Source organism: Lissotriton helveticus, chromosome 8, assembly GCF_964261635.1.
Source record: "Lissotriton helveticus chromosome 8, aLisHel1.1, whole genome shotgun sequence".
Classification (NCBI taxonomy): Eukaryota; Metazoa; Chordata; class Amphibia; order Caudata; family Salamandridae; genus Lissotriton; species Lissotriton helveticus.
The window spans coordinates 1,256,550,370-1,256,563,650 of record NC_136069.1 but is presented as its reverse complement, the minus strand read 5'-3'; positions in this window follow the sequence as shown (position 1 = coordinate 1,256,563,650).

Below are 13,281 nucleotides of genomic sequence, written 5' to 3'. Positions count from 1 at the left end.
TACGACTTGCGTTGTAAAAGACGCGTCGTAACTGTAGTGCGAGGTAACATCCGCGTTGTAAAGGATGTTCCCCAACAGGGTGCAAGTCCTACAAGGCTGAGTCCAATCCAGCCCTGTGCCCACAGCTCTCATCATAGTACACTTAATTGTCCCTGAGCCAAAAAACAAACAGCTCAACAACAAACTTCCCAACCCAAGGGCAGTCCAGCATCGGCACCCAAACTCATAATAGAGAGCCAGTGTCACAAGCATGACACCACCAGGCTACTGGTGGGGTCCAAGTGTGGAGGAGTAGGCAGCAGTAACCCAAGTCCATCAGTCCAGCTTTGACATAAGTTGAACATGTCATCTGGGAACTAACCATGGCTGTAAGTAGTCAACTGAGGCACACCACTATTGAGATGTCCCAGATCCGGCAACAGAGGCAGCCGCTCGACCTCTGCAGTCAGCACAAATGCAGGTTGTCTATGCAGTCACCTAGAGGCAGGATATAAAGGGACAAAAAGGGTTCTGCAGTGATCCACCTCCTGCACGGAAGAGAATGGGAGGCAAATTCCAACACTAAAAATGAGAGAGGGACCCCTGAACAAATATCAAGGGAAAAGAGGTACAAACCTAAGCTGAAAAATACGATTCCCTTGATTCTAGTGAGATTAACAATGCAATAGTCAAATTAAATAAATGTATCACTAAAATAAAATTTCTATGTAATTGTTGTATTTATTCAAAAATTAAAAAGGCAAAAGATAGAACATCTTTCAACGTACAAATAGTTAAAAAACATTTCATATTGAACATTTCATAAAATCAAGTTAAATCTTTCCACATCTACTACAATTCAAACATTGAAAAGCTCTACAATGACAAATTTCCAGTTTCTTATTATGACCAGCATAAAAAGAAGAAGAAGAGTCAAAACAACAGTATGACCTAAACCCTTGTCAATTACTAGTACACATTCTGGAACAGTAGTAGAAACCCCCTAATCAATGTTTTGATTCCATTAACATTCAATCAGGTAAGGTATTCCTTGAATTGTGTGACCCCACCGTTGATGCATTTCGATGGTATCTTGGGGAAACATCCTTTACAACGCAACATTTACCACGCAGTGCCTTTACGACGGAACTTTTACAACACAAACCATTACAACGCATTACACTGGTGGGCGCTCTAGGATAGGGAATAAGTTTAATTTACTGTCCAACACCTTCCCTAGTGTCCACGGGGACTGGAGTTGGAATAGTAAATTAAACTATTCACTATCCAGCACCCCAAAGCGCTATGCGTTGTAAAGGTTTGCGTTGTAAAAACCACGTTGTAAAGGCATGCAATGTAAAAGCATGCATTGTAATGTCATACATCCGGTATCTTGTTTATATTCCCATCTTTATCAAGGCCAAAAATATATTTCTGTCTCCTTTTCTTATAATCCTGGTAGTACTTTTCTTTTATCCTTAGGTTTTTAGACCGAGTCTGTCTCGCTTCCTTTGCCCGGTGCTCTGATATACTGGCTTTCACCTCGTTCGCCGATCTGTTAAGGTTTTTCAAACTGCTTTTGGAATGTATTTCTGCAGTATCTGTGTGGGCAGTACTTCTCTTTTCTCGTTTCCGTTTATATTTAATGCTGATACTCCACTCTTGTATTTTCCCTGAAGTGGTAGCGTTGCCTGTTACTTAGGCGTCTTGTAGCGCGGCTACTATAGATATGCCGTCGCTCGCATACGTGGCCCTTAAGTTTGGGAAAATGCTTCTGCCGCTTCACCTTCGCTCGTACTCGCAAATTCCAACAGCCAATCACCTTCAGGCTGCATCAGTTCAGATCAGGTCATCTGCAGGCGACAAAGTCACCAGGGGAAAGCCCCCGCCATCCGCTGTTGAACATTTGGGGTCTGATACCACAGACCATCGCTCTAATGACTAACCAGTCTCCAAGTCTGACAGATGGGGCTCTTTGATCAGGGACATCACCTGAATTGTCACCGCCCGATCCTTCTCTGTTTGGGATATAGTTGGTTTCTTCAGCATCCCTCTGCAGTGCGGCACCCCAAGAGCATTTCCTGGGCCCATCGTCAGGTGAATCTCCCATGGCTCAGGGCACCGGTGGGGACAACCTCGATCTGTAAGCTTCCAACCAATCCCAAGCCGTTTTGGGGGCCTCACAGAAGTGCGTGGAGACATCGAGAGTTACTTTCAGTTTGGTCTGGAACATTAGAGAGTATTGTAGACCCTCCTCTCAAAATGCCCTCTTCACTTCTAAGAAGAAGTCCCTCTTGGCTTGAACTGCTACGGCCAAAGTCAAGGAACAACGATACTCTCCCATTATGAATGGGCTCACTGCTTGCATCTTCTGAAGTAACACATCTCTGTCTCAAACGGGAAGTAACCTGACCATCACCAGCTGAGGCGGGTGGCCTGGTGGCCAAGCAGGCACTCTGTGAGCGCATTCCAGGGTAAAGAATGGCAACAGTTGGTTGACAGCTATTTCGGTCCGCATTCAGTGTTCAGGATAGGTCACCAGGTGTCTGCCCCTTTTGGAAGTCCCACAATGTGGACATTGTTCCAACGGTTATGGCCCTTTGCATCTTCTGCACGATGTTCCAGGGTGCATACCCTGTCGCTCAAGTTTGTAACTTTGCTTGTCAGTTATAGCTGGTCTGGGCGCAGCTCCACACCACTGTCTTCATTGCTGTCACTCTGTCTGCCAATTTGTGGTGGTCTGCTGGCAATAGGCTGAGGCCCACGGAGACAACGCTAATATCCTGTTGGAGGGTTGCCTTAGTATCAGCAATTGCAGCAAGGATTCTGTCTAGTTGTAGTTGTAAGGGTGGTATGACAGGCGCAGCACCATCCTTATCCATGAGTAGAGGCTGAGAGGGGTCTCCCAGCATTGTCTGTGTGCCTGCTGGCTCAGAATTTGGCTTCCCCATGTTCACGAAGAGGGTGTCTATGGGCAGCAAAGGAGCAGTGGAAGAGGCAGCACGTATGGAGACCCCACAAGGCCTCCCACAACAGTCCACAAAAGTGTCCAGGAGGCTAAGAGGTGTCGGGCCCAGAGAACAGAGCTACAGATACCAGGGTGACATCCAGCAGGATCAGGACTTCTTCCTAATAGCCAAGGTGGTGCCAAACCCTGTCCGGGCAATGTGCTACCCAAAGCTCCAAACTCACAGTGCTGTTCCCTCGTGTAAGGCACAGGCACCAGGCCCTTCTCTGGATGAGCAGTTGTCAGTAGGGGGCCAGCAGGGGGTTCTACAGGTGCAGTCCGCAAAGCACATGTGCCCCACTAAGCCCATTAAGTCGTCATCTAGGCCAAAACCTAGATGTATAATCCTCTGGCAGCAGGGAGCACGCAGGGTTAGCAGGTATGCACTGGTGGCTGAAAGCACCCTCATCCAGGGCCCCAGTTCCTGCTGTAATTACAGAGCTATTCATGCTCAAAGTGGCAAAGTCACCTTATGGGTTCCCAAGAGATGGCTGTTCTCGCCCTGCTGCCCAGATCCCTCTCCCAGGGCATCCAGGCAAGACAATAGGGGCCACATGCAGGGGGTCCACAGTTCCAGGTTTTCCCCTAGCCTCAAGAGGGACAGTGCCTGGCACTGATATGTGCCCCGAACCTTCAGATCCCAATTGCTCAAGCCCCCCAGGCCAGCCTCCTTTCCCACTCTCCTCACCTCTACTGTGTGGTGTCACTGTGGGAGTCAGGGGAACAATCCCTTTACCGGGGGCTACCCCGGACAGAGGGGAATTGCAGGAGCAGGGAAGACATAACACTCCATGTATGGCCCATTGGAGTATTTCCAGGTAGGAGGAGGTGGCATATAACTGACCACGCCACCTACATCGTAAGTGCTCCACTTCCACACCCAAAAGGTGGGTCTCCTGCAACATAGCAATGCACATGCTCCAGTGCTTGGGATATCTGTGGATAATATGGCACTTGGATGCAGACCCCATCCCCTGGGTTTTCGAGGTCATGAATGTGAGACCAGGGTGTTGAGGGTCCATCTACCAAAACAGGGTGGGATGTACGACGGTACAACGTGTGGTATCCCAATTGCTCAAGCCCCCCAGGCCAGCCTCCTTTCCCACTCTCCTCACCTCTACTGTGTGGTGTCACTGTGGGAGTCAGGGGGAACAATCCCTTTACCGGGGGCTACCCCGGAGAGAGGGGAATTGCAGGAGCAGGGAAGACATAACACTCCATGTATGGCCCATTGGAGTATTTCCAGGTCAGATGGATGTGCCCCAGGCCTAGATGCCGGCACTACTCTTAGCCCCTCTCAGCAGTTCAGGGAAGGGTGTTTGCATATGCACTGCTGTGGCCGAGTGGCCACCATCAGCCTTCGCAATTAGTTTTTAAGGCTGCTGCCTGTGTCCATATAGGCCAGAGGTTGGGGGGTTCTAAAGGGAGCTACACATAAACATCTCTGCTAGTCTCCAGCTGCCTCTCAGTGGGACCCAGGATGGGTGTCCCATCTGCAGGGGTGCCGCTGGGCATACGAGACCCTAGAGGCAGCCTCCTCCATTACCAGCACAGGCGGCGGCTCACCACAGTCATCAATGTGGCCACTTGATATAAATAGAAAAAGGGGACCCCCTGTAACTAGTAACAAGTTCCTAGGTCAGGGCAATAATATTTCAAATATAACAAATCCTAGGCAACCTGAGGGTCCTGAAGGTTATCAGGTACATCAACACAAGTGTAACAAACGGGACAGTGTACTGAGCAAATAACAGCAATAGAATTTAAAAAGTATATTGGTCATTTATTTAAAAAACACAGAAATACACATAAAGAATAAAAACCACATGGGGTGGCAATGTTACATTGAATAGCAATTATGTCAAAAGACATCAAATAATATGAATACAATACATAGGCAATAAACAGTTAAGACAAAATTGAATTAAAAAAACAGTGGGTTAAATGGTAATCTCTACGCGCGGTTCGGCGTTAGACATGCCTTCTTCTGGAGCACCACTTGAAGATTCTAAAAGAAGACAATTTAAACATTATGATTACAAAAAACAGTACACTGTCATTGATGAAAGAGACTACTTGTAGGTGGAGGCAATAAATGGAAAAAAGCTGGCTTTGGTTCACAAAAAGGAAGATGTTTTTATGGGAAGGTGAAGTACATAATCAAGCCACCAGACGAAAATATCGTGCAAGAGATGATTATGTGCAGAAAGAAGAAGAGAGGGAAGCGTGGGAGGATGAAACAGCATAAGATATAAATCCACTTAGGCATCCCCATGTGACAATAACCTTCAGTGAACATGTATAGAGGTCAAGAGAGAAAACTATGGGTCCTTACCCTTTATAGAAAAAATTAAGAATGGGCGCAAGATGACACAAGGAAAGTTACTCGTCGGGGTGGATAAAACTCAAGACTGGAAAAAAACAACAGGGAAGTGCTTTATTGCGGTAGTAGCAAGTAATGCACCTAGGTGCAAAAGCAAATAATAAGTCGTGGGGGGTCTATTTACCTACAAATGAGCAATTTATTGTGGAAGCCAATGGTAGATGACGACCTCGGTTTGATAAGGATTTAAATCACAATTTTCATTTGTGAGAACTATTGGGGAACAGATATAAAAATATATATCAGTTTGACAAAAAAACACTATGGGAAAGATACCAGAAATGGTACTATTTTTTGGGTATTTTACTACCTGATGAAGTAAAAGATCAAAGTCCACAAATATATAGACCTTGAACAAAGGCCCACTGATGGGGCACTTCAGGATTAGGCAGGTTTGATGCACTACTAATTACAAGTCACCACTCGGGACACCAAGCGACCTGTAAGGTGACAAAGGAAAAGCATGGAAGGCCCAATATGAAACATGTTGAAAGACTAAGCTATGACATGGGCTTGAGCGTCCAGGGTGAAAATAAATAGCTTGAATAAATGTTAAGAGCCGGATAATCTTGATATATCATCAACTAGGTATGCCAGTTGGGTCAAATATAGATGAACTAAAAATAAAAAGAGCAGAACGTATATATAATACATCTAATTCTATCTTTTGTCCTAAAGCTAGATGTTCATGTATTTAATCGGATCACTGACAGATTATCGACAGTCAAAATATCGAGGTAAAAATATAGAATGCCAGAATATCGACCTCCTATCTACAAACATGTAAGTACAAAAATATCGACTCCAAAATATCGATAGGAAAAAATATAGACAGTCAAAATATCGATTTTTTAAAATATCTTAAAAGTAATTTTAAAGTACTATATTAATAAATATAACTATTTTAAACATACTTAAAATACTTAAATAAACTTAAAATTAATAAATAATTATTGTAACTTAAAAAATAAAAAAACATTTTAAACACATTTCATTAGCGCAGGCAAGCAAATCCGATGCAGGTGAAGCTCCGAACCACTGGGAGGAGGAGCTATAAAAGAACTGTGAGTGGGAGACACGTAATGGAACAGCGGCATCTGATGAAGGCATCCCGCCGAAACCGGTCACGCCAATATTCCAAATAAAGCACCCTTGGAAGCTATGTTTTGTCCTTTGTTTTCTTCAAACCGCGAGGGAAGGAGAAGTTGATTTATTTACAGCGCACAGCCTGTGGTGCGTACAGAGGACCCTTTCGTTGAAGTGGACATGGTAACACAGGACTTTGTTCTGACGTTATCCCGAGGCATCGGGCCTTTCCGTGACCCGCCACCAGCACCCAGCAAGAGGCAAGAAGCTGCTGTTGTACAGCGAGCCAGCACTAGTGGGAGAGACGTTTTGATTGACTCTGCGTCTCCGAATCTTGTCCTTTAAGGGTGGATGGCTGAAAGAAGGCAGCAAGAGGTTGTGAAATTTAAACAAAAACCAGGTCTCCCCATTGCATTGGATTACCAGCGTGCAGCATCCTGGGACTAGTAGTCCCTTTCATTAGCGCAGGCAAGCAAATCCGATGCAGGTGAAGCTCCGAACCACTGGGAGGAGGAGCTATAAAAGAACTGTGAGTGGGAGACACGTAATGGAACAGCGGCATCTGATGAAGGCATCCCGCCGAAACCGGTCACGCCAATATTCCAAATAAAGCACCCTTGGAAGCTATGTTTTGTCCTTTGTTTTCTTCAAACCGCAAGGGAAGGAGAAGTTGATTTATTTACAGCGCACAGCCTGTGGTGCGTACAGAGGACCCTTTCGTTGAAGTGGACACGGTAACACGGGACTTTGTTCTGACGTTATCCCGAGGCATCGGGCCTTTCCGTGACCCGCCACCAGCACCCAGCAAGAGGCAAGAAGCTGCTGTTGTACAGCGAGCCAGCACTAGTGGGAGAGACGTTTTGATTGACTCTGCGTCTCCGAATCTTGTCCTTTAAGGGTGGATGGCTGAAAGAAGGCAGCAAGAGGTTGTGAAATTTAAACAAAAACCAGGGGTCTCCCCATTGCATTGGATTACCAGCGTGCAGCATCCTGGGACTAGTAGTCCCTTTCATTAGTGCAGGCAAGCAAATCCGATGCAGGTGAAGCTCCGAACCACTGGGAGGAGGAGCTATAAAAGAACTGTGAGTGGGAGACACGTAATGGAACAGCGGCATCTGATGAAGGCATCCCGCCGAAACCGGTCACGCCAATATTCCAAATAAAGCACCCTTGGAAGCTATGTTTTGTCCTTTGTTTTCTTCAAACCGCGAGGGAAGGAGAAGTTGATTTATTTACAGCGCACAGCCTGTGGTGCGTACAGAGGACCCTTTCGTTGAAGTGGACACGGTAACACGGGACTTTGTTCTGACGTTATCCCGAGGCATCGGGCCTTTCCGTGACCCGCCACCAGCACCCAGCAAGAGGCAAGAAGCTGCTGTTGTACAGCGAGCCAGCACTAGTGGGAGAGACGTTTTGATTGACTCTGCGTCTCCGAATCTTGTCCTTTAAGGGTGGATGGCTGAAAGAAGGCAGCAAGAGGTTGTGAAATTTAAACAAAAACCAGGTCTCCCCATTGCATTGGATTACCAGCGTGCAGCATCCTGGGACTAGTAGTCCCTTTCATTAGCGCAGGCAAGCAAATCCGATGCAGGTGAAGCTCCGAACCACTGGGAGGAGGAGCTATAAAAGAACTGTGAGTGGGAGACACGTAATGGAACAGCGGCATCTGATGAAGGCATCCCGCCGAAACCGGTCACGCCAATATTCCAAATAAAGCACCCTTGGAAGCTATGTTTTGTCCTTTGTTTTCTTCAAACCGCGAGGGATGGAGAAGTTGATTTATTTACAGCGCACAGCCTGTGGTGCGTACAGAGGACCCTTTCGTTGAAGTGGACACGGTAACACGGGACTTTGTTCTGACGTTATCCCGAGGCATCGGGCCTTTCCGTGACCCGCCACCAGCACCCAGCAAGAGGCAAGAAGCTGCTGTTGTACAGCGAGCCAGCACTAGTGGGAGAGACGTTTTGATTGACTCTTAGTCTCCGAATCTTGTCCTTTAAGGGTGGATGGCTGAAAGAAGGCAGCAAGAGGTTGTGAAATTTAAACAAAAACCAGGGGTCTCCCCATTGCATTGGATTACCAGCGTGCAGCATCCTGGGACTAGTAGTCCCTTTCATTAGTGCAGGCAAGCAAATCCGATGCAGGTGAAGCTCCGAACCACTGGGAGGAGGAGCTATAAAAGAACTGTGAGTGGGAGACACGTAATGGAACAGCGGCATCTGATGAAGGCATCCCGCCGAAACCGGTCACGCCAATATTCCAAATAAAGCACCCTTGGAAGCTATGTTTTGTCCTTTGTTTTCTTCAAACCGCGAGGGAAGGAGAAGTTGATTTATTTACAGCGCACAGCCTGTGGTGCGTACAGAGGACCCTTTCGTTGAAGTGGACACGGTAACACGGGACTTTGTTCTGACGTTATCCCGAGGCATCGGGCCTTTCCGTGACCCGCCACCAGCACCCAGCAAGAGGCAAGAAGCTGCTGTTGTACAGCGAGCCAGCACTAGTGGGAGAGACGTTTTGATTGACTCTGCGTCTCCGAATCTTGTCCTTTAAGGGTGGATGGCTGAAAGAAGGCAGCAAGAGGTTGTGAAATTTAAACAAAAACCAGGTCTCCCCATTGCATTGGATTACCAGCGTGCAGCATCCTGGGACTAGTAGTCCCTTTCATTAGCGCAGGCAAGCAAATCCGATGCAGGTGAAGCTCCGAACCACTGGGAGGAGGAGCTATAAAAGAACTGTGAGTGGGAGACACGTAATGGAACAGCGGCATCTGATGAAGGCATCCCGCCGAAACCGGTCACGCCAATATTCCAAATAAAGCACCCTTGGAAGCTATGTTTTGTCCTTTGTTTTCTTCAAACCGCGAGGGAAGGAGAAGTTGATTTATTTACAGCGCACAGCCTGTGGTGCGTACAGAGGACCCTTTCGTTGAAGTGGACACGGTAACACGGGACTTTGTTCTGACGTTATCCCGAGGCATCGGGCCTTTCCGTGACCCGCCACCAGCACCCAGCAAGAGGCAAGAAGCTGCTGTTGTACAGCGAGCCAGCACTAGTGGGAGAGACGTTTTGATTGACTCTTAGTCTCCGAATCTTGTCCTTTAAGGGTGGATGGCTGAAAGAAGGCAGCAAGAGGTTGTGAAATTTAAACAAAAACCAGGGGTCTCCCCATTGCATTGGATTACCAGCGTGCAGCATCCTGGGACTAGTAGTCCCTTTCATTAGCGCAGGCAAGCAAATCCGATGCAGGTGAAGCTCCGAACCACTGGGAGGAGGAGCTATAAAAGAACTGTGAGTGGGAGACACGTAATGGAACAGCGGCATCTGATGAAGGCATCCCGCCGAAACCGGTCACGCCAATATTCCAAATAAAGCACCCTTGGAAGCTATGTTTTGTCCTTTGCTTTCTTCAAACCGCGAGGGAAGGAGAAGTTGATTTATTTACAGCGCACAGCCTGTGGTGCGTACAGAGGACCCTTTCGTTGAAGTGGACACGGTAACACGGGACTTTGTTCTGACGTTATCCCGAGGCATCGGGCCTTTCCGTGACCCGCCACCAGCACCCAGCAAGAGGCAAGAAGCTGCTGTTGTACAGCGAGCCAGCACTAGTGGGGGAGACGTTTTGATTGACTCTGCGTCTCCGAATCTTGTCCTTTAAGGGTGGATGGCTGAAAGAAGGCAGCAAGAGGTTGTGAAATTTAAACAAAAACCAGGTCTCCCCATTGCATTGGATTACCAGCGTGCAGCATCCTGGGACTAGTAGTCCCTTTCATTAGCGCAGGCAAGCAAATCCGATGCAGGTGAAGCTCCGAACCACTGGGAGGAGGAGCTATAAAAGAACTGTGAGTGGGAGACACGTAATGGAACAGCGGCATCTGATGAAGGCATCCCGCCGAAACCGGTCACGCCAATATTCCAAATAAAGCACCCTTGGAAGCTATGTTTTGTCCTTTGCTTTCTTCAAACCGCGAGGGAAGGAGAAGTTGATTTATTTACAGCGCACAGCCTGTGGTGCGTACAGAGGACCCTTTCGTTGAAGTGGACACGGTAACACGGGACTTTGTTCTGACGTTATCCCGAGGCATCGGGCCTTTCCGTGACCCGCCACCAGCACCCAGCAAGAGGCAAGAAGCTGCTGTTGTACAGCGAGCCAGCACTAGTGGGAGAGACGTTTTGATTGACTCTGCGTCTCCGAATCTTGTCCTTTAAGGGTGGATGGCTGAAAGAAGGCAGCAAGAGGTTGTGAAATTTAAACAAAAACCAGGTCTCCCCATTGCATTGGATTACCAGCGTGCAGCATCCTGGGACTAGTAGTCCCTTTCATTAGCGCAGGCAAGCAAATCCGATGCAGGTGAAGCTCCGAACCACTGGGAGGAGGAGCTATAAAAGAACTGTGAGTGGGAGACACGTAATGGAACAGCGGCATCTGATGAAGGCATCCCGCCGAAACCGGTCACGCCAATATTCCAAATAAAGCACCCTTGGAAGCTATGTTTTGTCCTTTGTTTTCTTCAAACCGCAAGGGAAGGAGAAGTTGATTTATTTACAGCGCACAGCCTGTGGTGCGTACAGAGGACCCTTTCGTTGAAGTGGACACGGTAACACGGGACTTTGTTCTGACGTTATCCCGAGGCATCGGGCCTTTCCGTGACCCGCCACCAGCACCCAGCAAGAGGCAAGAAGCTGCTGTTGTACAGCGAGCCAGCACTAGTGGGAGAGACGTTTTGATTGACTCTGCGTCTCCGAATCTTGTCCTTTAAGGGTGGATGGCTGAAAGAAGGCAGCAAGAGGTTGTGAAATTTAAACAAAAACCAGGGGTCTCCCCATTGCATTGGATTACCAGCGTGCAGCATCCTGGGACTAGTAGTCCCTTTCATTAGTGCAGGCAAGCAAATCCGATGCAGGTGAAGCTCCGAACCACTGGGAGGAGGAGCTATAAAAGAACTGTGAGTGGGAGACACGTAATGGAACAGCGGCATCTGATGAAGGCATCCCGCCGAAACCGGTCACGCCAATATTCCAAATAAAGCACCCTTGGAAGCTATGTTTTGTCCTTTGTTTTCTTCAAACCGCGAGGGAAGGAGAAGTTGATTTATTTACAGCGCACAGCCTGTGGTGCGTACAGAGGACCCTTTCGTTGAAGTGGACACGGTAACACCGAACTTTGTTCTGACGTTATCCCGAGGCATCGGGCCTTTCCGTGCCCCGCCACCAGCACCCAGCAAGAGGCAAGAAGCTGCTGTTGTACAGCGAGCCAGCACTAGTGGGAGAGACGTTTTGATTGACTCTGCGTCTCCGAATCTTGTCCTTTAAGGGTGGATGGCTGAAAGAAGGCAGCAAGAGGTTGTGAAATTTAAACAAAAACCAGGTCTCCCCATTGCATTGGATTACCAGCGTGCAGCATCCTGGGACTAGTAGTCCCTTTCATTAGCGCAGGCAAGCAAATCCGATGCAGGTGAAGCTCCGAACCACTGGGAGGAGGAGCTATAAAAGAACTGTGAGTGGGAGACACGTAATGGAACAGCGGCATCTGATGAAGGCATCCCGCCGAAACCGGTCACGCCAATATTCCAAATAAAGCACCCTTGGAAGCTATGTTTTGTCCTTTGTTTTCTTCAAACCGCGAGGGAAGGAGAAGTTGATTTATTTACAGCGCACAGCCTGTGGTGCGTACAGAGGACCCTTTCGTTGAAGTGGACACGGTAACACGGGACTTTGTTCTGACGTTATCCCGAGGCATCGGGCCTTTCCGTGACCCGCCACCAGCACCCAGCAAGAGGCAAGAAGCTGCTGTTGTACAGTGAGCCAGCACTAGTGGGAGAGACGTTTTGATTGACTCTGCGTCTCCGAATCTTGTCCTTTAAGGGTGGATGGCTGAAAGAAGGCAGCAAGAGGTTGTGAAATTTAAACAAAAACCAGGGGTCTCCCCATTGCATTGGATTACCAGCGTGCAGCATCCTGGGACTAGTAGTCCCTTTCATTAGCGCAGGCAAGCAAATCCGATGCAGGTGAAGCTCCGAACCACTGGGAGGAGGAGCTATAAAAGAACTGTGAGTGGGAGACACGTAATGGAACAGCGGCATCTGATGAAGGCATCCCGCCGAAACCGGTCACGCCAATATTCCAAATAAAGCACCCTTGGAAGCTATGTTTTATCCTTTGTTTTCTTCAAACCGCGAGGGAAGGAGAAGTTGATTTATTTACAGCGCACAGCCTGTGGTGCGTACAGAGGACCCTTTCGTTGAAGTGGACACGGTAACACAGGACTTTGTTCAGACGTTATCCCGAGGCATCGGGCCTTTCCGTGACCCACCACCAGCACCCAGCAAGAGGCAAGAAGCTGCTGTTGTACAGCGAGCCAGCACTAGTGGGAGAGACGTTTTGATTGACTCTGCGTCTCCGAATCTTGTCCTTTAAGGGTGGATGGCTGAAAGAAGGCAGCAAGAGGTTGTGAAATTTAAACAAAAACCAGGTCTCCCCATTGCATTGGATTACCAGCGTGCAGCATCCTGGGACTAGTAGTCCCTTTCATTAGCGCAGGCAAGCAAATCCGATGCAGGTGAAGCTCCGAACCACTGGGAGGAGGAGCTATAAAAGAACTGTGAGTGGGAGACACGTAATGGAACAGCGGCATCTGATGAAGGCATCCCGCCGAAACCGGTCACGCCAATATTCCAAATAAAGCACCCTTGGAAGCTATGTTTTGTCCTTTGCTTTCTTCAAACCGCGAGGGAAGGAGAAGTTGATTTATTTACAGCGCACAGCCTGTGGTGCGTACAGAGGACCCTTTCGTTGAAGTGGACACGGTAACACGGGACTTTGTTCTG